This window comes from Anastrepha obliqua, chromosome 2, assembly GCF_027943255.1.
Source record: "Anastrepha obliqua isolate idAnaObli1 chromosome 2, idAnaObli1_1.0, whole genome shotgun sequence".
NCBI lineage: Eukaryota > Metazoa > Arthropoda > Insecta > Diptera > Tephritidae > Anastrepha > Anastrepha obliqua.
In genome coordinates, this window is record NC_072893.1 from 73,166,915 (window position 1) to 73,192,437 (window position 25,523).

General features: G+C 35.8%; 1 protein-coding gene across 1 annotated transcript in view; it reads left to right on the top strand.

Moving 5' to 3' along the window:
* The window catches only part of LOC129238204 (carbonic anhydrase-related protein 10), a 147,317-nt gene that overhangs the window by 90,423 nt on the left and 31,371 nt on the right, over positions 1-25,523 (top strand). The gene's annotated exons all lie outside the window — the stretch shown is intronic.

Consider the following 25,523-nt stretch of genomic DNA (forward strand, 5'->3'; position numbering starts at 1 on the left):
AGCAAATGGGTCTGGTGGTGAACGAGAACAAAACGAAGTACCTCCTGTCTTCAAACAAACAGTCGGCGCACTCGCGTATCGGCACCCACGTCACTGTTGACAGTTATAATTTTGAGGTTGTAAAAGACTTCGTGTATTTAGGAACCAGCACTAACACCGATAAAAATGTCAGCCTTGAAATCCAACGTAGAATCTCTCTTGCCAACAAGTGCTACTTTGGACTAAGTAGGCAATTGAGTAGTAAAGCCCTCTCTCGTCGAACAAAACTAACACTCTACAAGACTCTCATCATGCCCGTCCTAACGTATGGTGCAGAAGCTTGGACGATGACAACATCCGATGAAGCGACGCTTGGAGTGTTCGAGAGAAAGATTCTGCGTAAGCTTTTTGGACCTTTGCGCGTTGGCAACGGCAAATATCGCAGGCGGTGGAACGATGAGCTTTACGACGACATAGACATAGCCCAGAGAATAAAGATCCAGTGGCTACGTTGGCTGGGTCATGTCGGCTGAATGGATACAAGCGCTCTGGCTCTGAAAGCATGTATTTGATACGGTACCAGCTGGTGGTAGCAGAGGAAGAGGAAAGCCTCCTCCGATTTTTTGAGTTGCAGTTCTATTCCCCATACCAGGGTTGGTTGTTTGGCTTGAGTGGTGATTCTTCCAGAATCCAACTAGCGTTTCCGCACCATTTTGTTGCCACATCCTCATTGCCAACTTGTTTACCAGTTATTTACGGCATGACTATATCCAGTCTGTGCGATTTAAGGGCATTATGAGGTTGTTGACATCTAAACCAGACAGTTGTTCGAGATTATCGAACAGCGGTTGGCACAGGGTTAACATTCTGTCTTTCCATAGGCCAGGGCATTCGCAGAGAAAATGGAAGATTGTTTGCTTTTTCTCCAGTTGTTTACAACTGTGACAGTATGTTTTGTGAGGGATGCCCATTTTGGCGGCTTGTTCTCTGACAGACCAGAAGCCAGTTATGACTGCCTTTAGTCTACAGGCGTCCCGTCGTTTAATGTTTAACAATACTGACGATTGTTTGAGGTTGTAGGTGGGCCAGCAGAACGTTGCTGATTTTGCATTTCGTCTGGTCTCTCCATCTACAATCCGCTATTCGAAGGTATTTTAGGGATATTATCTATCTTGTCGATTCATTCGCCTTTTCATTATCTTCAATATTCCGGTGTCCCGGCACCAAGATTAAAGTAACATTATGGTTTTCATTCCTACTTTGTTCCACCACCATAGAGGTTGTTGTAGTTGAGTCCAGTGCCTGGATTGCAGCTTGGCTATCCGAAAGAATAGCGATATTGCCCCTAAAAGAGAAATCTGTGATTAGTAGCCTACAAGCTTCTCCAATTGCAAGTACTTCCGCCTGGAAGACACTGCAGACATTGGGGATACGCACAAATTTTTCAATTTTAAGTCTATGAGAATATATACCAGCTCCGACACCACAATCCATTTGAGAACCATCTATATGGGAAGAGAGTGGCGAAATTCCGATTGAATGTTACCGTCGAGATGATGTAGTCAGTTCTCACCGAGTTTGTCGCAAAAATAGACTGGCATGACACAAGAGCTTTCCACCAAACTACCAAACCATACGATAAAATGATGTATTTATTAGGTTGAAGACTCCATCTTCTTCCAAGCATACCTTTATAGGCATATAAAGCAATTTCAGCTTTCCTTACCCGTCGTTCGACGTTTAATTTCCAGCTAAGTTTGAAGTCCAAAATTACCCCTAAGTACTTTGCACTGGGTGAAAGTGAGAGGGTTTGTCCGTTAATATTTGGTGGGTTAAAATGGTACCTTATATCTTCCTTCCTTCGCTGATTCATGCCCCTTTCTGCCTACCTTTGGTATGAAGAACACTCTAACAAGTTTACAGCTGTATGGAATATAACCTAGGTTTAGACACGCTTTGAAAATTTCTTCTTAGAAAATATTCGATCAGGGCTTGTAGATTTTAAAGGTGAGAATGATTTGATTGTCCATGCAACCTTCTCTTTCGTAACTACTACATTGAAAAGATGCTGTGGGTCATATCCGCCGGATTCTCCCATATCCGCCGGATTCTGCCAACATCACTGTCATGAGCACTACAACCCGGAAAACGAGTATTTAAAAGAAGATCTAGAGACTCTACTAGCGTAGAAGTCCAAGTACCATCTGGCCTCTTGACCCAAGGAGCCATTGAATGATCTTTGGACAAAATACGGCTAAGTCTCGCATAATCTCTGGTAGATTCGATAGAAGAACAGAAATCTTTCCAGCTCTCTTTCTTGGCAGCCCTAATTGCCTTCTTGTATTGTCTCCGATTTTCTCTATACAGCTGTCAATTACCTGGTGAGTAGCTGAGATTGAAATTTGATCTGGCTTCTTCCTTTAATTTTGAGAGCATTGCTCCACCAATGAGGATAAGATAGTCCCATACCCGGGACTTTGATATTAAATAAAAACAGTGATACCAAATAAAAATAAAACTAATAATAAAAAAATAGGGGTGTCAGTTTTTTAGCAAGAGAACAAAATTAGGGAATAGTATGAAGAAAAAATCAGGTAAAAAAGATATTTTGAACAGAATAATTAAATTTCTTGCCTTAAATTTTTTTTGGAATATATATTTATCCTAAAAAACTTTACAACAAAAATTTAAATAAATTTAAAATAAAAACTAAAAACTGGCTGAAGATATTTGATTTAAAAAAAAACTATACTATACAATTTTCAGCATTAAATAAATCTGAAAATTATGGTTTTTAATTTTACTTTTATTTTACTATACTTCTTATTATACTCAAGTTTACCAATAAACCAATTTTCAGATAAATTTTCGGCAATGTTCAAAATCTGTGGATCACTTGACATGGCATCGCTCTTATATCACATACCTATTGTTCACTATTTTTCCACCATAATCGATCCGTACTAAGCTAAATACATATACATATATATTCATAAGAGCATATACAGAGACACTCTTGTATGCCAACATTTACAAGCTGCCATACCAGAAGTGATTGTCATTCACTAATAGTTGTTGTTGTAAATAGTATGTAGATCCCAATAACGGTATAACGGTACTCAGTCAGCTGAGTGTGTAGAACAGATTTACAAGTGGGCATTTTTGTGATCATAAAAGAATGTAAGCTTTTGTAAGTTTGCATATGCAAATTCCCCAACTCACACACTTATTTATTGTGGTATTTGTATATTTGTTTGTATTAAGTGTGCTTGTTTTAAGTGCGATGCTGCTGTTCGGGTCAATAGAGCATAGCTGTTGCCACTGCTGTTGTTTTTACTGAGCTTTAGTGCCCACTTTACGCAACTGGCTGGTTGGCTGGCTGACTAGCTGACTGGCTTGTAATGCAGTTCTCTTATTTCTCTTTGCCTCCTCGCTCAGCGTATGTAGATTGCCAACCAAATAGGGTTACACATAGTTATAGGAGCACATGTATTTGATCTGATTAGCTTGCTTGTGCTATCAACACAAATGCAAGTGCTAGCACCAGCGCACACATACATACTCGTGTGTAGACAAATTCACTTACAAACAATCAAGGTTTGAAGATACATGACTTCATTGGTGTTGTTGCAGTGTATTCCAACTGGTAATTGCACTTTGTGTCTAACAACAATGTATGTAATTATGTGTATTTGTATGATTCATTGCGCACTTACAAACATATTTACTATTTACTGCACAACCTGATTGGATGAATTGATTTGGTATTGAGTCACCATTAGTTTGTCGTAAATAGGAAAGGGTCTATGTAAGTAGATGTAAAGGATCTACCAGTTAGTGCTTATAAGTGGGGTATGTGAATAATTTTTTAAGTAAATTTAGATTTGAAGTGTGAATATGAATGTATTTTGAGTAGTAATAATAGATTTACTTATTTATGCTTATGTAGGGCAACCAAGTACCTTTTGTTAGGTCGTTGCTGTTGTTATTGTGTACTTCCACTGAAATAATCCTACTAAGTAAGCAGCACCGTTTTACTACCACTGTCCTCGTATAATGATGTTTATTTTTTGTTTTTTGCTTTTCTAAGTCAGATCCATTTAGTGAGGTGCAAGTTTAGCAGCAAATTCTGTATCTCGATGTTTGAGATCTCATTAATTTGCTGCAGGGAAGGTTTATCAAAGAAGCGGAGTCGTGCCCTAGCTAGCCCTGGACATTCACATAAGTAGAGGAAAAGACTTTCCTTCACTCATTCCGCTTGACAGCTTCTGCCGATAGGGTTGAAGGGTAGATTGAGTCTAGCTGCATGATCCCCTACTTTCCAATGGCCTGTAGGGGTTGCAGTGATGCGTGTGATATTTGGTCGAGAGCATCTTAACAGATCATTCGTCCTTTGGATTTTGTATGACGGCCATGTGTTTTTTGTTGTAATACATGTAGCTAGTTGCTTCCATCTTCTTTCGGCTAAATCATGATAGTGTGAAGCAATGGATGTTTTTAATGTGTTGAGTGGAGTGGAGACTGCCACCACCTGTGCTATTTCGAGTGCCAAACCTTTTCTTGAGACACCGTATATTCCTGTGACCGGGAACCCATATCAGAGTGATTTCAAGCCAATGACTAAGCATTTCCAGCTCCTCTCTACACTGTAAGACTAGTTTGGATGAAATGGAGTTGGAGTCTTAGGCCTTTATAGCTGTTTGACTGTCTGAGAAGTTAGCTACTCTTGCACCAACTTCCTTGTAGAGTTTTAGTGATTTGCATTCTTCTCTGATCGCTAACAGTTCTGCCTGGAACACGCTGGCATATTCAGGTCAGTTAGGTCGTTAGTTATTTCGAACTTCTTACACAATTAGTACAATTTGTTTTCATGTACTTCCCCAAAAAAATATGATAATATTTGTTTTTGTTTTTATGAGAACCTTTTGAATGGTAGAAATTCACGCTTGCGGAAAGGACACCGATATCAGAAAAATACTATTTGAAACATTGTATATTATAAATCATTTGCACAGTATATGTAGAACACAAAACGCAAAAACGTCTTTCGAATTCTTTCCAATTAATAGAAAATAAAAAATTCTCAAACTTGCTTCCATCCTACGATTACTCTTTCGGTAGTGGCGTATACGTAACCTCAACGAATGCCTTAAAATATTATATGTAGCGTTCAATGGCTAAGCATGGTTCTAGGACTTATTGACAAGTTTTGACAATTTACTTATTTCTTCTTTAATTTTAAGCAATATGTTCTGAAAATGTTGTTGAATACCCTTCAAAGCGCATATAAATTCAAGTTTCAAACTTCGTGTACCATAAATTAAACAAAAAATAAAAACGAAAATCATCAAAATTACCCTCTTTTTAATTCGAATTTAAACAAAATGTCGGGTGTGCAGTATTACATCTCATTGAATTTTAGTGTTATAAAACGCATGTCTGACGCGTCTAAAAAACTGCGTTGATTTTTGATAATTTTTTTTTCTGGCGGTACTGTGCGGCCGTTCTCCGTAAAACAAATGCATCAAAGCCGTTTTTGAGCTACTTTAAGTATACACTTTGCAACACCAAAATTTAATAGGCTATAAAACTGCATACCCGAGTTTTTTCTAAAATTCTGTGAAATCTGAAATGTGAAATTTTGATAAAATTTGTTGAATTTTTCTTGTTTTTTTTTATTTGCGAAAGTTTGAATCTTAAGCTTAAATAGTTTTGTAAGAGATTGCACTATATATATGCTTACATATATAATTGACTCATACACCCATTTTGAGTGCTTGGCCGAGCTCCTCCCCCTATTTGTGGTTCCACAAATGGTACTAGATTGCACTAAATGTTCATGAAAAAGATTATTGAAGGTAATAAACAAGGAACCAAATTGTCTAAACTTATCAATAAACCTCTGAGCTATGATTATTTAACGCAGGTATAAGTTAAGAGCTCATTATTTTTCATTACTTTAAGGAAAGTAAATGAAATAGCAACAAATTTTTGTATGTCTCATGACGTGAAAAATGTTTTCGGTGCTATTTCGTAAGCGCAATTAAGAAAGCTGACACTGAGAGAGCTCAGCCACCTAGTAAAAAAAAAAATTTATATTCATTTTTTGACTTAAAAAAATTATTCTAGAAAACATAATATTTTTTGTCGAAAATTTGTGGAAAAATATTGTTTGGTAATTTTAGAAAAAAATGTAGGGTATCACAATTTGTTCGTATTTCGTTTTTAATAAAAGCTTCGATTATGCCCAATAATCCATAATGGGGTTCTCTTCACTTTTCGAGTTATATACAAATATATACGCGGGGAACGTAAATTATATGGAAAATTAGAAGAAAATAAAAATGCTTCCCAGTAGATGGAAAGGTGAATTTACATGCACGAGTACAGGGGTCCGAGAAAAAAAGAAGTTTTTAAATTAGACGCACTCTCGTTACATTTTCTAGGTATTGCGCCTCGTTTGTGTATTATTCAAAAGCTAAACAAAAACTGTCTTATGGGGAGACTAACCTCGACTTTGTCCATCAGTAATGCGTCATTTTAAAACTCAATAGGGCTACTTACACCATTTTCTTGGCTTTGCTGGTTTTAGTTGGCAGTTTTCCAAATGTGTTTTGCTGGGAACGATCTTCTTGGCTTATTTCTATTAGTTTTGGTACTCTTCTGCACTAACTGATTTATAGAAATTTCATTGTTCCAACCAAGAAACAAAAAATACTGAAATATAGCGTGAAATCAAAAATTATTAAACAATTAATAAAAAGTACTGGGATTAAGTTTAAGTTTGAATTAAAATAAATAGGCATCCATTTGTTTGGTACTTCTGGCGCTTGCAAATCAGCTTCGTTTCAGCCACTGGAGGAAAATATCTTCGCAATATCACATTTTGTATCCAACATGAACTTATTTACTTTTTTTGCTTCACTTTTGATATTTAAATAGCTGATTGCTCCTTTGTCAACTAGCGATCAAATAGCCAAAATATGCTTTGAAGAAATTAGCGAGCATAATAGGCTCACATTATGGCTTAACAGTCCTCCGCAAACCATTTTTGCCTACAATATGGGCCATGGACTTTACGAATTTCAGAAAGGTTTCTACCTGCTGGTGAATGATTTGAATTTTACAAAAATATCTTACTAGCATTTCGGCGCAGTTCTAACTGTTATCTTATCTTATTGGCTGAGTAAATAAATTTCGAAAACCAAATATAAATATTCAAAGAGAGCTCGTCGACTTATTTGCGTCGGCTATTCAATTAATGGGCTACTCATATTACTTGTACAGCTTTTTTTACTAATCAGCAAAGAAAGCCTTAAGGGGGAGCCTGCTTTAGAGGCTTCAAAAAATCGATTCTTTCGTGGATTTTTTTGGGAAGGAAAGAAATATTCGATTGAAACGAAACTTTCAGGTTTTATTGTTATATTTCAACAGTCTTCTCAAATTTTTAAATATTATTAAATATTAAAATATGTGTCATATTATGCCTGGTACAAGCATTTTGCCGAGGCGCCTCGAGTGTGCATGTGTGATGCGGCGGGAAAGATGCAGGTGGCAATTTTCATCTGAAACCAAAAACCCAAACAAATTTTTATTTTAGTATAGTATAGCTTCTAGTTAAACCAAGAAAATTAAACAAAAAGTGAGAAATTCAGCAATTTTCCGCTAATTAAAAAAAAATACATTTTTTTTTGAAAAAAATTCACTTTAGATTGCTTAAAAAGTGGGTCCGATGACGAAACATTATGAAACTGATTGCCGTGCAATCTGCGCTTCCGTGGCTTTCCAGTCCATTCACTTGAAGATTTGTTCCCTTTTGGATAGCTCTGTATGATTTCAAGATAAGAACGTGTCGAAAAACAAATTAAAACTGAATTTAAATACTAAATATGGTTTTGCTCAAGCCGACGCAGCCAGGTAATATATACGCTCGTATACCTGCTTGTCGCTTGCTCACAATTTCTTTTGTAACTCCGAAAATATTTTGAATTTGCTTTTGAAATTTTGAGGACACATAGTTTGGAAAGACATTTATGCAAAAAAAAAAATCGATTTTTTGAAGCCTCTAAAGCAGGCTCCCCCCTTAAGCTATTCAGTATTTGTATACAAAGATAAGAGTTTAAAGTGTTTTGGCCCACTGCCCCAGACTGTGGAATAAAGCAGCACCCAGTAAACTTAATCGTCTAGCTGCCCAACTCGGACATTTACAGATATAGTGCTCAACAGTCTCTTTCTCCGCAACGTCCCCACAGCTTCTGCAATGGGAGTTCAATGGTAAACCTCGCTTTTCTGCGTGTGTTCCGATCATCCAATGACTACGTCTATTGTACTGGGCACATAGACTTTTCTAAATAGCACATGAAGAAATGGAGCTCCATCTAATCAGAAATAAGTTTTGAAATTTCCCTTTAACAGCAGTCAGGGGGATGGTGATGACCGGGTGAGAGACCTCTGATACCAATTCAGTCTTCTTCGTAGCAAGCTCATCAGCAATTTCATTTGCCTATAAAAAACATTCTGTGCAGTTCGATAATACTTACAAGCAAAACAATCGTTTAATTAGCCAAAATGTTTTGAATCGACTGTTATTCATACCCGTAACAACCACCTGAAACACAAACTCAATTTCATTTTTCACACAGTCTATGAATGATTTGAATATAGTATTGGTTAAAAAGAAAATATAGTCCTAGGAAAAACTAGAATTAGAAGAAAACTAGAATGAAAAATAGTGAAAAGAGAAGTAAATAGAAGTAATTAAAGATAAGAGGAAGAAAGACTGGATGCAAGGTTTGTTTTTTTTTTGTTTTTGATAAATAATTATTTCTTAGAGTCAAGGCCACTAATAACCGTATTTGTTGCCTGCGGTCGATATTTTACTAGCAAAACTATCTAATAAACTAATCAACTATTTACTAATCCGCGTGTCACACTAAAATTTTAATTAGAATTAACTGCACCGGTAATCCCGATTAACGCCGCCGTCTGTCTAGGCTATAAATCTCTCAAATATGGTTTAAAATCTTGGATAGTGACCGATGCCAGCACAAAGTGTTCTCTGAGTTTCCAATTTTATTTGGAGAAGCTGTCGACAAATGCACGTTCATAAAGAAAATAAGGACATATCATTGCTTTGGGCTTAGACAAAAGCATAGAACAGAACTGGAAATCGTCCAACTATCAGAACTGGAAATCGTCCAACAACTTTCGAACACTGTGTGGTATGTGATATTGTAGTGTGCCCGTTCGAGGCTAACTATGGTTTCAGTTTCAACCAAACTTATTACCAAAATCATACCCAATAATCTTTATGTGATGTTTTTGTTGCTTTATTGACTTTTTAATTGGAATGAGTTTAGTGAATAAGTGAATTCAATAATTTTTAAATCATATCTTCAAATCTTTAAACGTAAATATCATTTCATGACCTTAACAAATAATGAGTAAGTTTTTCTTAACCTTCGGTGGACACACCAGGGTGTCAGTCACCGCACAAAATTTTTGATTTTTAACAGCTACAAAATTTTCCATCTCTATTTTAGGTCGACTTTCAACCACATTGTCATTATTCCTCTAAAAACATATCACTCCTTTTAGAAATGGAATTAAAAAAGTTAAAAATTCACCTTTGACAAAACTGAGCTAATTACAATATACCTATGAACGTAAATACTGCCAGCATGAAAGCAAAGTGTGCACTACGTCTTGATAAGTTTTAACTAAATATATATTTTTTTTAGTGTTAATTAAATTTGTATAAAAATATAGTTCATACCACTAGAACAACCGCATAAGGCAACTGACAAACTAACTAAAAATTCACTAATTCGAAACTTTCTCGTAAATCAATCATCAACCAAAAAAAAGAGTGAGAAGTGTTTTGAAATTGTCTTATGCCGCGGCTGTAAAAGTAATTAAAAAATCAAAAGAGTTTGTTGTGATGTGGAATCAGCGTTATAAGGTTTACAAAAATGTTGATGACTTACCAAGCGCGCCTTGAAGCGAGTGACGACAAAAAAGGGGGATAAAGTGAACGTTCAACTTTTTAAGCGCGATCCTTCTTTGTGACTACGCCAACAATGCACAATTCTTGCTAAAAAGGAAGTAGATATGAGTATCAACACCACCGAGGGTAAACTCGGTCGAGTGCCTTAAGATTAAAAGGTATATCTGAACTTAAAAGTGGGGATACGAAAGGACATTTAAAGATCTTGGAAGACTTCCTACATAGTCCCATTCTTCATAGGGATGATATACTATCGCCCAAACCAATACTCTTCAGGAACTTCCAAGTTATAATTAATGAACGCACAGACTGGAGAACAAAGTCTATCACTTTCAAACCTGGCTCTCAGTTATGGTTTACTGATGGGTCCAAATTGGAAAATGGTAGAACAGGGGCAGGAATCAATGGGCCTAAATTCAAAAACTCGATTCCGATGGGACTCTACCCAACAATATTCCAGGCAGAAATACATGCCATTGAAATATGTGTGAGAGAATGCCTTAGCAGGAAAATGAGAGGTACTCACATCTACATACTTTCAGATAGCCAAGCGGCTCTAAAAACCCTTCTATCAACAACTATCACCTCTAAATTGGTAAATGATTGCCTAAACCTTCTAAACACGTTAGGAAACCTCAACATAGTAACACTAGGCTGGCTTCCGGGACATGAAGGACATAAAGGAAATGAAATGGCTGATGACCTTGCAAAACAAGGAACAAATATGCAACTTACTGATCCTGACCCTTTCTGTGGACTCACAAAAGGCCACATTAATGAATTCCTTAGGAAATGGGAAGAAAGAAAATTTGCTGCACACTGGCTAAACTGTGCCAGTCAGCGTCAAGCCAAACTATTCCTAAGTCCCAACAAAGGAATATCTGACAAGCTACTCTCACTAAGCAGAGTAGATCAGCGTCTTTTAACAGGATATCTTACAGGTCACTGCAGCCTGAGGTATCCTCTAAATAATATTGGTCTATGTGAGACCAACGTCTGCCGCTTTTGCGAAATGGACATAGAAAGCTCAGAACATGTGCTTTGTGAATGTCATGCGTTGGACAGACAGAGACTTCATCAGCTTGGTGGTATCGCAGTATCTCCATGCCATCTTTGGAACAACAAACCTAAAATTGTGCTAAAATTTTTAAAAATCCTAAAGCTTTAGGGTTCCAAAAATAGGCCTTTCACAACAGATCAGCTCTGGTCGCAGTGCGTAATGGCCTTCTAATAATAATAATATCCTACCTCCCACATCATCGAAACCCTCAGAAAAACACATTGAGAAACAAGAAAATGGCGTCACTGTATTGGACTGGCCTTGCCAGTCCCCAGACGCCAACCCCATTGAAAACGTGGGGGAATTATGAAAACGCATCTTGTCGAAAAGATAGTCCACGATTTAAACCAACTCGTGCGGCAAATTCGCAAAATTTGGTCTTCTTCGTCGACGAGCTACGCAGAAAATCTTCAAAGCTTGCCGCGAATACGTCAGGCTACGCAGCTTATTGAGTAATTGGCACTCGAAGTTTTCCACATACTTTTATGTAAAAAAAAATTTAGATATACATCTTTTATACTTCATGAATAATCGCGGTTTTTTCTGGCGTAGACTGTATTGACGTTATTATATTATCTGATATAATTGAATAAATTGAATTAAAAATTCCCGTTAAATTTATTTTATCTAAATACTAAAGACTGTAAATAAAAACTTTAATTCTGTTTTGGGGACAAAAACCTATGAATTGTGGTCAAATTTACCCCAGTGTGGCGTTTACGTCACAAAAAAGAAAAAAAATAGGTAAGTAGTCTACCGATGGTTGAAGATGCAGTAGGGTTAAAATTCTAAATGCTTAAACTTCAATCACTTCAACTACGTATCATACATTACAAGGAAATGGATTTCTTATTTTCGTACTTAATCGCCCAGCCAGCGTTCTACTAAAATTTTCCACTTCTATATAACTTTTGATTGCAGTTGTTGTTATTGGTACTCAACCTACTGTAAAGTGATGCTGTTCATATTATCTGCTATGATATTTCATGATTCTGCAGTAGCTACAATCGGAGTATCTTGTCACACCGTTGTTCCTCCACTACAACTACACTGCGCACTGCGTGTTGCTTGTGCTGCTGTAGCCGTTTGTTGATCTTCTGCTTTCGTATATTTGTCTGCATCTTGTTGATGGTTGGGATTATTTTGTGGCAATTTATATGCAGCAGCAATAACTTTGTTAAAGTATGCTAACGGATTCACACTCCATGTACAGACACATACACATATGAATGTATCTGTGTACATCGGTATAAATATATGTATGTTTGTAGGCGGCAGCACAACTATGAATAAATGGACAAGGTGCCATAACATCTCAACAAAAGGACAAACGAATGGCAACAAAATTGCAAGCTGAACAAATATAAAAACAAAAAATAACAAGAGTAGAGTAACGGTAGAAGAGTAGCAAGCTGCAAAGTGCACTTGAACAAATGCTTGCACGTCTTTTGCATAAATTTACACGCACATATGCGTATGTGTGTGTGTAGTATATAAGACTTACCTATATTATCACACAAGCGGTCAGGTCTGCAGTTCAACAAAAACAAGTCGCACTTAGCACTTGCAAATATATACGAGTATACAGACATACAGACCATTTACGTAGTTATGTGCAATTCCACAGCCACTGCCACTTTTGTGCTTGTGTTCTCCGAGTTTGTTCACTTATTTGCGTGCAAAGATATTTTCATTCATATGCACTGCATTTATGCATCTGCCGTAGTTATCGTATTTTTATTTCGGCTTAAACTGAACGGCCATATTTATGAAGGAACATAGCAACATACATACACACATCGGCCTATTTATTATCGTAGGTGCTCATACACCTACATATACTTGTAGGCGTCTGGAAGAATTTATATTGGGTGAGATAAAAAATGAGGCAGCAATTTGTCGATAGAGAAATTTTAGCTCAAGTATTTCTTCCCATATAGGTGTTGTATACAGGATTACCGGGAAAATCATCCCAAATATTTAAGGATATCACTGTTTAAGTCATTTTTGTTTAATTTGGTTAAATGAAAATGGGTTCAAAACTTCACTGTTTTCTAAGTATTTGATTCCAAATATTATTTTTCCTCTGCTTATACGCCCACATAGATCTCCCGAAGCAAAAAAACTGTGTACTCGACTTCTTTAGATTATTTAAATTAAGGCAGATACTTAGGGGACCCAGTGGTCTAGAATTTTGAAAAAAATCGATTTTTGATTTTTTCCATATTTCGAAAGTATAGTATCTTAAGAATATACTGTGAAATTTTCATGCAGAAATTCCCAATATTGTAGCTTCCACAGCCCATCAACTAGGCAAATAGCGGTCCGCGCTGTATCTGCACCTCAAACTTTAAACTCATTTATTTCGAAACGACTTTTTTCGGCACAGCAGGGATAAAAAAATATTTTGCCGGATCACTAGAAATTTGAAGATGTTGTTCACAACATATTTGCCTACGTCGAAACTAGAATCATAATTTTTTTTAAATAATTTCCTATTTTTACACTAAAAAGCTAGTGAAAAAAGACCCGACTCTACAAACTTTTTTTCAAAAGCGCGCCATTTTGTCAATTTTTAATTTTTTCGATTTGTTCTAGTTTCAACCATAACTGCACTCTTTCTTATTAAGAATCTTCTTGAATTTTGTGTTTGAGATGAGTAGAAGTCTCAATTTTTCGAGAGGGTTATCCTCAGCGGCATTTTTTATAATAATAAATATTATTTTTAAATCAAAAAAATAAAATTTTTTGTGCTCAATAGATATAGTGATAAACGTAAAAAGTTTAAATACCGTTTTTTTTTAATTTTTAATGGCAAAAACAAAATCGTGAAAACAGGTGAAATTTGCATGCTCTACACCACCGGATCCCCTTGACATACAGGTAGTGTTTGGAATGTAATTGAATACATTCAGCAATTACTTTTGTCACAAATGGATTATAGGGCCTCCGCAAAACGTTTCCAAAACGGTCATTCACAATGACATTAATTTTCTTAAATGACTTTCCGGTAACTTGTATCTCCTTTTCAAGCGTCTCTTTCATGTACACCTAAGCTCGAATTGCCGTCTTCTACCTTGCAGGTTCCATTCTAGCGCCAGTCTGCAAACTTCAGTTTGGTCTTTTCGTAAAGTAAGGCTAATCCATTTCCACTTTCTAAGTTGTATCTCAGTTTGGATGGGTAACTACCCAACTACCCAAGCAACTGCTTGCACTGATCCCGACGATTTACACTGCAGATTGTTCAGCATAGAATCCGCAGGCGCTGCCACTTGTTGATGAAACTTTTAGTTTGTTATCGTGCAAGAACGTCATCAACCATGTTTCGCAGCCAAGCAAAGGAATCGATTTGGCGTTGGAGTTAAAAATTCGTTCCTTACTTATAGGAAATCGTTGAAGAATTTCAAACTTCGTGTAGTTGCCCAATCACGCCACGAGCCTTATAAATTGAATGTCTAGATTATAAACTGAATGTCAACTGCTGCAACGCCATCTGTAGAAATAATGCTTCCTAAGTAAGTGAAGTTGTCGAGATTTTCAATATTGGTATTTGTCGCGTAAAAATTGCTGCCATGAACCTTCACTTCATTTTTAGTGATTTCGTTTTCTCCGCGTTGATCTTTCAATCATTTTAGGTTCCTGAACCAAATCGTCAATTTTGTTTTTCCTATTCGAATACTTCGATGGCATGAGACATATATCGTCATCATAATAAAGATTCTCCAGATGGCCACTGAGCTCCAATTTATACCACTACGATAGCCGTCCGCCAATTTAGTTTGGGACTATAAGAAACAAAGCCGGTGAGATTAGGCACGCTTGCCAGGGTTATGATATCGAATCCATAGTTGATGATAAGCTGCCTGAACTCTGCATTTAAATCAGTATATTGAACTTTGATTAATCTGTTGATATTCGTCGATATACCTTTTCGGCGCACTCCATGTGGATGTTATCGAAGTAGGCGAAAACGAGATATAATGCTTTATATTCTATTGATTGTTCTACGATAATTGTAAGTGTATTAATTTGATCAACACGGAGCGGTGGCGCCTAAACTTGTTGCTTGCGGATAGTCATGTCAAGACTTTTGCTAATAAAGTTGAGAAGAAGTTTCCTTGTTATAGATATTTTCGTGAGTATGAATAACTGCATAATTTCTGTGTAATTTCGTCACTCGCTGAGGTCCCTCGTCTTCGGCTCCGTGACTAAAATGCCTTAAATCCAATTATCTAGTAATTTTTCCTACTCCAAGATTCTCAGGCTTTAAGCATTTCTGCAGCAAATCTCTCAAAACCAGCTGATGTTTTGTTGCTCAAGGCAAGCAATATTTTCTGGGCTTTCGAATTATATTAAATTACATTGTTTTCGGATAGACAAAAAGGCATATTAGTTTTTAAAATAACTGGAATCATGAACTGAAAGGGCCTGGTGTTTCATCTTGACAACGTTGCACATTTTTGATCACCCACTAGATGTATGCTTCCATATACCAGAAATAAAAAAACATAAATAAACAGTATGTCATTGACTCATCTATCATTTGTTTAAAAAACTTTGACAAACCAATTTTGATTGGAGAATGAAAGTTGAATTAAATGAGGAAAGGAATTCTACGAAATTTTCGAATGACGAAAAAATAGTCGTGAATATTTTAAGAATATGGATGTGGAAATGGGTGAGTACTGCACAAATGGTTTGAAAAACCTTATTAAAATAAAACATAAAACAATATATGTAACAGCTTTGCTCAAATTCATTACCAAACTTGTTAGAGCACCCAATATTTATGTGTACAAATAAATGCATTGATTTTACATGCATTAAGGATTAACAGGATTGTTTTACATGCTACCTATAGTGCTAAGGTACGGAAACATATTAGTGTTGCGGGCAAAAGTGGACAAGAAGTGTTGGAAAAGCAATTGTTTTACTCTGAAATTCCAAATCCTGGAAATTTATCTGTACTAGGGCGTATCATTCCTTCTATATATAGCGTATTGCAAACGACGCGCCTAGATGGTGCTTTAAAGTAAAAGATGTAAAGGTATAGATTTTTTCAGATTTCACTATATTATTTTATACAAACTACGGCTCTTAACAATCATGTGTGAAAATTAACTTCATTCAAATGTCCACCTTGCATCCTCCAGCATGTATACAGGTAAAATCCGTTCATGAATGACTAATTGTTGACAACGTCGAGATATCGACGTTGAAGATCGACCAGCAATACTTTGCCCTACAGCGGCAATATTATCAACGGAGCGTCCAGTGGTCTGCCAGTCCTTTTTCTATACTCCACAGAACCAGTTTCTAGAAATTTTTTCACCATCCCTTGAATTGTCGACTCATTCGGATGATTACTTCCACCAAAACAGTCATGAGTTTTGCGAAATGTCGTTCTCAAGGATCGACCATTTTCATAATAGGTTTCAATAATTTTAACACACTGTTCTATGGTGAAAGCATCCATGGTTAAAATCGTACACCTGCTTCCTTGAGAAATGTCAAAGATGACATAAAAAAAGCTACCGTCTTGAAATCTTTCACTATTGACATTTGGGCATAAATATCGAAGATTATTGCACTAAAATTTAATATATTTTTTTTAAGCGGCTGCCGTAGCCGAATGGGCTGGTGCGTGACTACCATTCGGAATTCACAGAGAGAACGTAGGATCGAATCTCGGTGAAACACCAAAATTAAGAAAAAGTTTTTTCTAATAGTGGTCGCCCCTCGGCAGGCAATGGCAAGCCTCCGAGTGTATTACTGCCATTAAAAAGCTCCTCATAAAAATATCTGCCGTTTGGAGTCGGCTTGAAACTGTAGTTCTCTGCATTTGTGAAACAGCATCAAGACGCACATCACAAATAGGAGGAGGAGCTCGGCCAAACACCCAAAAAGGGTGTAAGCGTATATGTATATATATATATATATGTATATAGGTTCCGCCATATAACTTTACGGAATTAAAAATGCTATAAAAAAGAAACTACTCAATATTTTTCCAAACTGTGCCTTTAATTTTGAAGTACAATCCTTCCGGTTAATGATGGAACACAACTTCATTCATATGGCTGCCTCGGCTAGCCATGCACCATCCCATACGATCGGTCCAATTTTTCAACACATTTTCGATTGTATGCGGCTGCAGCGTTCTTTGAGCATATACACAACTATTTTCGTTCAGCGGAAGAATAAAACAAATTTTCTGTCACATCAGATGACAGCTAAGTCTTATCATTTTTCAAATAATACCTAGTTCAAATTCGTAACGATAGATGGCGGGCCCTGTATATACTGCGCTAAAATTTAATATATACTATCTGAATATTTTTATTATAATTATTTTATCGTACCTTAAAAAATATATATTTTAATTGTATTACCAATCAATTTCACGTTAACAACATAAGTCCCCATTGTCGTTTTTTTTTTGTCATGAGATAGATTTTCGAATTATTTTTTTGCGCGGATTATGGAATCCAAAACTGCCACTCACGGCACAGTGTTGAGAAAATTCAGAGTGAAAACCCCAACTTTTTAACTGACGAGATAGAGACTTCAACGTATACAATTTGGCTATAAACTGGACACGATATGAGTTTTGGCAAAGGAGGGGCAAAGTTTGTGCAAGTATACATTTCGAAGCTATGAGGCAGGTGTGAGAACTTTATCTTATTACTTTTTATTAATGAAGTTACGTAGTTGAGCCTAAGTCGTAATTAATTTACTTAGAAGGGTGTATAAGAAGAAATTTGGGGGGACACTGTCACCGTGTCGAATATGTAAAGATTGTACGAATTTTTAATTATTGCCACAAGTATTGAATTTTCGGAAAATATCCCCTACCGTGTATGAGTTTTGAAAAAGGAGATTACTGTGGTTGACCTAGTCGTCGCCATGTTATAACAAAATGATGGAAAAAAATCTATTTAGCACCGACTTACTATAGCTCAGAGACTTACCGACAAGTTTCTTTGAAAATACATTTCTCTCTTCTACAAATCCAAGCTCTAAAATTTCTGCCAATTTAAGCAAAAATTAAAAAAATAATATTCATTAAAATTTCAGACTTTTTAATCGGAATTTCTAGACAAATTTTGGATATGCAGTCTAATAGTCAATTCGAAATGAATTTTTTTTTTGCATACGGTATTGTGCGCTGTCTTTCATATAACAAAATTGTCGAGCGTTATTTATACGGTGGACCGTCACACAGGACCGCCAGAAGAAAAAAATGTCAAAAATGAACCAAGTTTTTTGCCGCTTCAAACTTAAACTGTTTTAACCCTGAACTTTTTCTTAAAATTCTGATTAAAAAGTGAAAAATTTTCATTCTAAATTTGTTGAATTGGTTGTTTTAAATATGTTAAATTATTTCTAAATTAACACAAATTTCGCAATTTCTCTCCTAACGAACGCCTCTTTTAAGTAGATATCCCCCATAAGCGGACATTTTTTTCAGTAGGCACCATAAACTCTTAAGAATTTTTTTTTAATTTTTTCTCTTAAGTGGACAACCTTCCCATAATAAGTTGGGAACACATTTTGGAATAATTCTACTGTTTTGAAAATAACTCTAAAAATGTGCATAATTTTTAAAAGTATTTATTCCAACAAATCACCTCAAATGATAGAAAGTTGAAAATGTCTGCAAAATAATGTTTAAAAATTTTAACATAGTAATCGAAATAAGGAGATGTTCGGAGATACTTTCAAATCAGTCCTGCTTTCGCTAAACCTAATACATATTTTCCTAAATATTTCAGCGTAAGTCTTTAATTTCTTTCCTTTCATTTATAAAGTCTACCTTACACACTAGAGGGCACATCGACTTAAATATAATATTTAAAGATAAGACTTGAAGGTTATTTAAATATCAATAATAGTAAAATCAAGAGCAACACTATTAATTTCATTAAGAAAAAAATGTAGATAGGAACTAAAAATTATTTTAGAAATTAATGTTTATTTCGAGCTAATATTTAAGAAATGGGGGCGTAGTCAAAACAATATTGTAATTTATAATAATTTTTTAAATAGTTTTTAAAATCGTATCGTAAGGAAATCTCAGTGAAAAATCGTGAACTTAAATTTTTTATCAGGCAGCCATTCTGTCAGGGCGCAGAAGCAAGAAATTCAATATGTTTTATAAAATAATCTTTAAAATCAAATATCTCGAAAAGGGATAAGTTTAGGGCATCATTTTCTATAATCAAATTAATCGCAGGCGACCTAAATAATAGCGTCGTTAAGTATCAAGGACGAAGGGTAGCCATGTGTAGAGATCCATTAAATGATTAAATTGTTGCCAATAGACATTGCCGCTGTACGTCATAACGAGATAAGAATGCTAATAGTGACGGTTGGATCTTCGCAAAACACTCACCATTTCAATGCTGAATTTTTGTTGTAGGTCTGTGATGTTCTGCATGAGTAATATTGTTTACACTTCACACTTGCTTATCAACTGACAAATGGTAAAAGCAGGCTAGAATATTTTTTTCCAGTTGAACAATTTCTTGTGTTTTTATTTTTAATTTTATTATTATTTTATTTTTGTTTTTATTTTCTATAATACAGTTTATATTTTTACAAAGAATTTTTCATTCTTTACATCTTACATACTAACCAATCATAGGTATAACTAAAATCACATAAAATATTTGCTAACACAACTTTAACTAATTACAAAATAAATTGATTGCTCTCACAACTAAAAATGTTAACTTTGCTAACAATTAACTCTTCATTTAAAATAAACATTTCCCAGTTATAATCTTGCTCTCTGTTTATTTAAAAATTTTGCAACAAAGTTTGGATCCGGGTTTGTATCTCTCCATGCCCTGTTTCCCGTTCCTTCGTTTAGGTCGAATAGCGCCACCGTCCGCAGTAATGGCTTTCTTACGACGTGGTAGCTCTGAACAAACACCAAAAATGTGAGGAAGACTACCACCAGATATTGGAACTTCGAGCTTTGTAAAAATTTCATCTTGAATCACACAGAAAATGCAGTACTCAGGTTAATTAATTAAATTGAAATAAAATTTCAAGTTTTCTCTTCAATTCCTCTTTCTTAACTGAATGTGTGGTATCCAGTGCACGCCCTTTTTATAGGCATTGATTTGCATTGCTACTTAATTTTAGTTGATAAATTGCGTAAGTATATTTTTTAAGTGTAAAAGTTCTCTAACCGCATGAATGAAAAACCAGACGGGTTTTAGTTAAACTTTGTGTGTGACGTATATTTTCATTGTTGAAGAAACTAAAAATAATTAACTGTCACCATGTCGATTCCATGCGCTGACAAAAAATACAGAACTTGTATAAAATAAAAATATTACAGAACACATTTTTTCATACTTCATCAATTCTCTATTTCGTTTCTGTTTATTGATTTTCATCACCAAAATGTAATTATTATACAGTCGACTCTTGTTGATTCGAAATTCGAGGGACTATTAAAATATTACGAATTATCGAGTGTTTGAAATATTAAATTGTTTGAAATTTTTGAGAGAAAATAAATAAAACTTCGAATTATCAAGTGTTTTTATTTAACTGCTAATGTTTTACACATTCATAATGTGAGTTAATTAATCTTTCAAAATAACTTATTTATGCAGGTTTGCTTCGAAGCACATTGCTGCTGCTCAGACTTTTCAATATTTTTTTTAAGGAGAAAAAGTGCCTGATATCCTGTTTCATCAGTTTCGTTTTGTAGATAAAAGCTTTGTAAGTTATCGAATGAGGCTCTTGCTACCTTAACTGACACCTCTGTCAAAGGTTCTGATGTATCGTCTTTATCTTCATCGTTGCTCTTTTCATCGTATCTGTCGCAGATAAAATTTCGCCACCAGTTAGTGATCTTGAGACAGTAATATGTATCTTCATCCACTTGAACGTAGTCAGAAAAACTCACACCGCTGATGTCAACTACTGATACCATTGATTGAGTGACGCGAACTCTTTTGCTTTTGACGTGATAACGTCTTATAATTCGATTTAACAGGCTGCACGCACGAAAAAATGTGTCGTTACCTTGCTCATTTGTCGTTACCTTGCTCGTTTGTCGTTACCTTGCTCATTTGTCGTTATCTTGCTCATTGCCGTTACCTTGAATGAACTGCAAGCGAAAGCGCGGAACGAACGACAAAGCAAACAAAGCAAACGAACGGCAACGTTCGACATCTTGCTCTCTCCTACTTAAGTGAGCGTATATATGTATGTATATGCGCATATGTACATATATAAATTCACGTATTTGTATTTGCATATGCCTTCTTATTGATTATTATTAATTTGATTTACTTGAAGAATTTAAAATAAAACCAAGTTTGTTGATAATACCTGTTTTTTTAATATTATTATTAATTTTTTTATTATATATGAAGGAAAAAATGTATGGTAATATTTACCATATACCTTATAAGATATGTTGTATACTATGGAGGTTGTTGGATATATTGTATACTATCGCGTTGGCAATACTGAATATATATTCATGACAAAGCCTCATCCCTAGGCTTTGTTTATCAGTATCTGTCATTTCGCTGAAGTATAAACAAGGCAGTGTTTTCGTGCTCCGAGTATGTCAACTTTCGTGCCGTCGAAACGCAATTTGCGGGAAGCTTTGCTTTTCTGCTTCAATTTGAAAAAAAATACAGCCCAAGCCCGTGAATTGCTGCAGGAGGCCTACCCAGACCATACTCCGTCGATTTCAACATGTGAGTACTGGTTTCGACGATTCAAAAGTGGTGATTTTCACACCGAAGACAAGGAGCGTCTTGGCCAGCCCAAAAAGTTCGAGGACGCGGAATTGGGGGAATTGGTAAACGAGGACTCGTGCCAAACCCAAGAAGAGCTTGCTGAATCATTGGGCGTTGATAAATCAACCGTTTGCAAGCGTCTAAAAGCGATGGGAATGATCCAAAAGCAAGGACATTGGGTCCCGTACGAGTTGAAGCTGCGCGACGTCGAACGGCGATTTTTTACGTGCTAATTGCTGATCGAGCGACAAAATCGGAAGGGTTTTTTGCATCGGGTGGTGACTGGCGACGAAAAATGGATCCACTACGATAACCCAAAACGCAAAAAATCATGGGGTTTGCCCGGCCACGCATCAACGTCGACGGCCAAGCAGAATATTCACGGCAAGAAAATCATGCTCTGCATTTGGTGGGATCAAGTCGGCGTCGTATATTTTGAGCTGCTCCAACCGGGCGAAACAATCACGGGGGATCATTACCGACTGCAATTGATGCGTTTAAGCCGGGCATTGAAAGAAAAACGGCCGGAAACGGTAAAAAGGCACGACAAGGTTATTTTGCAACATGACAACGCTCGGCCGCATGTTGCTCAACCTGTCAAAAAATACCTTGTTACCCCACCCGCCGTATAGTCCAGACATAGCTCCCTCCGATTATCATTTGTTCCGGCATATGAGTCTCGATTTGGCGGACCAGCGGTTCTCCTCGTACGAGGCTACCAAAATATGGGTTGAGTCATGGATAGCCAAGCAGCGGCCAGAATTTTGGAGAAACGGCATCCGGAAATTGCCCGAAAGATGGGTGAAAGTTGTAGCTAGCGATGGCCAATACTTCGAATAAAATATTTTGTACCGTTTTTTCACAATAAAGCCCCAAATCTTCGAAAAAAACCTTTAAAACTAATTCAACCTCCAATATATGTATATAAACATGCATATACATATACAATTTCGCGCAATTTTCAAAAAGAACAAATCTATATGTAAAGATGCATACAAGTCATATGGACATATCAAATATACGAATCTATTCAGTACGCAAGCAAATGTAAGCTAATGTGCTTGAATCGGCAATCGGCCCCCGCCTTCGGCTACGTTCGACATCTGGCTCTGTCCTACTTGAGTGAGCATATATATGTATGTATAGTATATGCGCATTTGTATATAAATTCACATACTTATATTTGCATATACCTTCTTGCCGTGTGCATGGTAATGAACCATTTCTCTGTTGAGAATAGGACGATGATAGAAAAAGTAGGAAATGAAAGGGTGTGTTTCGAGTGTAAAGTGTCTTGAGATACTTTCAAATCAGTCCTGCTTTCGTTAAACCTAATACATATTTTCCTAAATATTTCAGCGTAAGTCTTTAATTTCTTTCCTTTCATTTATAAAGTCTACCTTACACACTAGAGGGCACATCGACTTAAATATAATATTTAAAGATAAGACTTGAAGGTTATTTAAATATCAATAATAGTAAAATCAAGAGCAACACTATCATTTTCATTAAGAGATCAGTTATTTATATTCATTTACCCACAAGATGGACGTGGCTCTTTGAAATGAGGAGATTGCTGAACAAAATGGGCAAAGCTGCGTTGAATTCTTGCATTCCTTTGGGGGTAAAAAGTATAAATTACATTCCAAATTATTAAGGCTTATTTCAACTTTGATTTCACAGGAAAATTATAAAACGTTTCCTGGTATAAGGATCCTTAAAGTCTTAAGCATAACCTCGCAGAAACCTCAAGTTGGAAATAAAATAAATTTTATGGTATCAATAGAAAAAGAGTGCACATTTTTTATATGTATTTAGTGATGCACCTTAATGTATGTATGCCATTATATATCTTCTTAAAAATGTAATTCAAGTGTCCAATGTAATTTTCTGTAGCCCATTTTAAGTGGATGTGTGTTTTTTCACAAAACATACAGCAGTTATTTATATTCTCATGAGCTCAGAGATATATGAACCAGTAAGTAAATACTTATACAACTGTGTTCAAATTAATAAGAGCGTGCAAAATTGCCAAGCTTTGTATTTTTTTGTTTTTTTTACTTATTTTTTCTATTTATTTATAATTTTTTTTACTTATTTTTTCTATTATTTATAATAACAAAAACCATGTCACTCAAAGTGCCAAACTTTGAGCAAAATTCAGAACAATTTAACTAATGTTTCTTGTATAACAAATATCTCATAAATCAAAGTTGCAAATTTAGTACAAAACTTGCAAAAATTAAAAAAATTTCATGTAATTATAATTAAACTTTACAGCTTTTTAATCAAAATTTGTATAAAGCTTCTGGATACTCAGCTTTATAGCCCATTCAATTTTATTGTAGTCAAGGGTGGTTAAGTTTCAAGGGCCGGTACATTAAATACAATTTTTTTAAGAACTCATTGTTATTTCTCTTTATTATGATAATACTGGCATGATTCACTTACGCATGAAACAAAATATTGGCTAAATGGCTTCGGCGGCACACCTCCAAAAACTACCAAATGCAAATAGTTCCTTATCTGAACGGTGGTTAAGTTTGAATGGGCGGTGTTGATTTTGAATAAAATAAAATGTTTTTAAGAAATTATTATCACATTTCTTTATTATGATAATAATAGTATAATTCAATTATGCACGGAACAAAATATTGGCCAAATAACCGCCGTGGCCTCGGCGGAACACCTCCAACCGATGGTCCAAATTTTCGATGACGCTGAGGCATAATTGAGGTTATATGCCGTTAATGTGCCGAATTATTTCATCGCTTAACTCTTGAATTATTGCTGGCTTATCGACGTACACCTTTTCTTTCAAGTACCCCCAAAGAAAGAAGTCCAACGGTGTCAAATCACATGATCTTGGCGACCAATTAACATCGCCGCGACATGAGATTATTCGGCCATCAAATTTTTCGCGCAAAAGAGCCATTGTTTCGTTAGCTGTGTGACAAGTGGCACCGTCCTGTTGAAACTACATATCGTCCACATCCATATCTTCCAATTCGGGCCATAAACAGTTCGTTTTCATCTCACGATAGCGAACACTATTCACAGTAACTGCCTGACCGCCCTCATTTTGGAAAATATACGGCCCAATGATGCCGCCGACCCATAAACCGCACCAAACAGTCACTCTTTGTGGGTGCATTGGTTTTTCTGCAATCACTCTTGGATTATCATTCGCCCAAATGCGGCAATTCTGCTTATCGACGAATCCACTGAGGTGAAAATGTGCCTCATCACTGAAGATGATTTTATCGCCCGTTTTCATAATAAGCTTGAATAATTTCAACGCATTGCTCGATTATGTATCTTTCCATGATTCAAATTGAGTTAGTCTGAAATTGAAAAATGTCAAATGAAATGCAGATGTTTAGGTGTGGTTTACATTCAACATCGGCCTTTAAAATTTAACCACCCTTTAGTATAATGAAATGCAAATTTGAAGTCGCTCAAAAACCGCATTGATTATTGTGAATTTTTTTTCTCACACGATGTTTGAGCTATATGGACGATAAATACTCAACACCTTAGTGAAAACAAAAGTTTTGACCTGCTTAAACTTACACTCTGTTATATAAAGATTAAAACTAAAATTAATATTAAAACTTCATATCGGAAAATTTTTCAAAAACTTGAACTTTGATACGTTTTCTTGGAATTTTATAAATTTTTGGAAATTTCGTACAAAGTTTGG